The following is a 3,837-nucleotide window of genomic DNA, read 5'->3' as shown; positions in this document are numbered from 1 at the left end:
TAGCATGATTAATTGACGTTTCATCATAGTATTCATCACTAGAGTTGTCAACAAGTAAATCATCATCACCTAACAAGTCATCTTCATCACTATTGAAATCAACATACTCGGGGTGTGATACCTTTGGGCCTTTAGCCATGAAGCATCTTCCAAGTCCTTCATTTGGTGAATCAAATATGTCGTAGGAGTTGGTTGACACAAGTGCTAGACCGGCAACACCTTCATCTTGAGTATATTCGGAGTCGGAGTGATAGCTTCTCTCGGAGTGATTGTCGGAGTCGGAGCCGGATACCCATTCACCAACATGAGCTTGATGTCTTCGTTTTGTGTAGCTCCTTGATGACTTGTCCTTCCTTTCCGAATCTTTGCTTCTCCGGGATGTTCTTCGTTCATAACGATCATCTCTACTCCTTCTCTCTCTTGATGGTGATTCTTCTCTTCTACTTCTTCTTTTTGGAGAATCTTCTCTTCTTTTGTAGGGTGCCGTACACTCATTGGAATAGTGTCCGGGTCTTCCACAATTGTAGCAATTTCGCTCTCGACTAGAAGATCTTTTGTCATTGTAGGACCTTGACTTGGAACTTCTCTCTTTGCTTCTTTTCTTGTAGAACTTGTTGAAGTTCTTCATCATTAGGCTCAATTCTTCATTGAAGGTTTGTTTCTCACTTGATGATGTGGGAGCTTCACATGAGGCTTTGTAAGCACCACTTGACTTGTTATGGAGCTCCTCCTTATCCTTGAGTGACATCTCATGAGCAACAATTCTTCCAATGACTTCCGTTGGCTTGAGATCTTTGTAATTGGGCATCATTTGATCAATGTGCATACGGTATCATATTTTTCGTCCAAAGCTCTTAGGATCTTCTTGATGATGAATTTTCCGTTCATCTCTTCACTTCCTAAGCCGGCGATATCATTTGTGATAAGAGCAAGCCTAGAGTACATTTCAGCGACACCTTCACCATCCTTCATTTTGAACTTGTCAAGCTGACTTTGAAGCACATCCAACTTGGATTCCTTGACGGAGTCGGTACCTTCGTGCATATCAATCAAAGTATCCCAAATTTCCTTTGCATTCTCAAGACGGCTGATTTTGTTGAATTCTTCGGGGCACAATCCGTTGAAGAGGATATCACAAGCTTGAGCATTGTATTGCAGCATCTTCAACTCTTCCGCGGTAGCTTCTCGGTTCGGTTCTCTCCCATCAAAGAATTCACCTTGCAAGCCAATACACACAATAGCCCATACGGCGGGGTTATGTCCAAGAATATGCATTTTCATCTTATGCTTCCAACTAGCAAAATTAGTACCATCAAAGTAAGGACCTCTACGGTGGTAATTTCCCTCGCTAGACGCCATACTCTCCTAGGTTGTGAAACCAAGGCTATGACTTCCAAAAGCTATGAAAATCAAGGCAAATGGAGACCAAAGCTCTGATACCACTTGTAGGATCGAAAGTATGTCTAGAGGGGGGTGATTAGACTACTTGACCAAATAAAAACTTATCCTTTTCCCAATTTTAGTTCTTGGCAGATTTTAGCAACTTTGGACAAGTCAAGCAATCTTAACACAATTCAAGCAAGCATGCAAAGAGTATATGAGCAGCGGAAAGTAAAGCATGCAACTTGCAAGAATGTAAAGGGAAGGGTTTGGAGGATTCAAACGCAATAGGAGACACGGATGTTTTTGTCGTGGTTCCGATAGGTGGTGCTATCGTACATCCACGTTGATGGAGACTTCAACCCACGAAGGGTAACGGTTGCGCGAGTCCACGGAGGGCTCCACCCACGAAGGGTCCACGAAGAAGCAACCTTGTCTATCCCACCATGGCCGTCGCCCACGAAGGACTTGCCTCACTAGCGGTAGATCTTCACGAAGTAGGCGATCTCCTTGCCCTTACAAACTCCTTGGTTCAACTCCACAATCTTGTCGGAGGCTCCCAAGTGACACCTAGCCAATCTAGGAGACACCACTCTCCAAAAAGTAACAAATGGTGTGTTGATGATGAACTCCTTGCTCTTGTGCTTCAAATGATAGTCTCCCCAACACTCAACTCTCTCTCACAGGATATGGATTTGGTGGAAAGAAGATTTGAGTGGAAAGCAACTTGGGGAAGGCTAGAGATCAAGATTCATATGGTAAGAATGGAATATCTTGGCCTCAACACAAGTGTAGGTGGTTCTCTCTCAGAAAAAGTAAGTTGGAAGTGTAGGTTTGTTTTGATGGCTCTATCCATGAATGAAGAGGTGGTGGAGGGGTATATATAGCCTCCACACAAAATCTAACCATTACACACAACTTGCCAATCTCGGTGGGACCGAATTGATAAACTCGGTCGGACCGATTCAGCAAAGCTAGTGACCGCTAGGGTTTTCGGTGGGACCGACATGCAACTCGGTAGGACCGATATGATTAGGGCATAACGTAATCTCGGTGAGACCGATTACACAAACTCGGTGAGACCGATTTTGGTAATAAGCTAACCAGAGGGTGGTCAGGTAAACTCGGTGGGACCGATCGCTCATTTTGGTGAGATCAAAACGTTACGAAGGGAAAACAGAGAGTTTACATTGCAATCTCGGTGGGACCGATCACTCATCTCGGTAAGACCGAAAAGTTACGAAGGCAAATAGAGATATTGCAATCCCATCTTGGTTAGACCGAGATCCCTATCGGTGAGACCGATTTGCCTAGGGTTTGTGGCAGTGGCTATGACAACTGAACTCGGTGGCGCCGGATAGAAAGAATCAGTGGGGCCGAGTTTGACTTTTGGTTTAGGTCATATGTGGATGTGAGAAAGTAGTTGAGGGGTTTGGAGCATATTAGTAAGCATTTTGAGCAAGAGCCTCATTAAGCAACACCTCATCCCTCCTTGATAGTATTGGCTTTTCCTATAGACTCAATGTGATCTTGGATCACTAAAATAGAAAATGTAGAGTCTTGAGCTTTGAGCTTGAGCCAATCCTTTGCCCTTAGTATTTTGAGGGGTCGACTTTTCTCATCCATGCCATGCCAATCATTGAGCTTTCCTGAGATATTAATATTGAAATAGCATTAGCTCAATGAGCTATATGTTGTTAGGAATTACCAAAACCACCTAGGGATAGTTGCACTTTCACGGGTGCTTACCCCGGGTACTCGAGGTACCGCGGGTCGTGGAAGACACGAAAGTTCCCCGGATCTTGTGGGTAAAGTGCGCAACCTCTACAGAGTGTAAAACTATTCAAATAGCCATGTCCAAGGTCAAGGATAGTTGGGCGGTGCTGCTTAAACTACGTCCAGAGTTTTACAAACTGTGTGTGGGTGTGTTGATAAAACTATTTGGGTTAAGTCAGATGGCTTGACACAATGATCAAGTTGGATTGGTGTCCAACTTCACTTATGTTGATATCTGTAACTTGTTCATACATATATCTGTGCTCTCATGATGCATACTTTACATGTTGATAGATCATGTCTTCGCACTCAAAACTAGCTTTCTGCAAACTACCTACTTAGTGCTATATCATTGCATTATTGTGCCCTGTTCCAATCATGTGTTGCTTGCGAGTATATTCAAAGTACTCATTGGCTTGCCACTGGTTATTTAATTGGCCAGGCATGGAAGAACATGAGTTTGAAGAAGAGTTCTTTGGAGACGAACATGCGAACTAGGACGTTTCCTAGTCAGAATGCATGTAGGGTTAAGGCAGATGGCATGGGTTCTATTTGTCGACAAAGATTTCCGCTGCTTACGTTTATTTGGTATTCAGCCCTTGTGGCTTTATCTATGTAAGACTTGACCGTAATGGTCGTAATTTGTGTAAGACGGTATGTATGGATGTAAGACTCTTGTTA

Source organism: Triticum aestivum, chromosome 2A (assembly GCF_018294505.1).
Source record: "Triticum aestivum cultivar Chinese Spring chromosome 2A, IWGSC CS RefSeq v2.1, whole genome shotgun sequence".
NCBI lineage: Eukaryota > Viridiplantae > Streptophyta > Magnoliopsida > Poales > Poaceae > Triticum > Triticum aestivum.
This window is presented reverse-complemented; position numbering follows the sequence as displayed.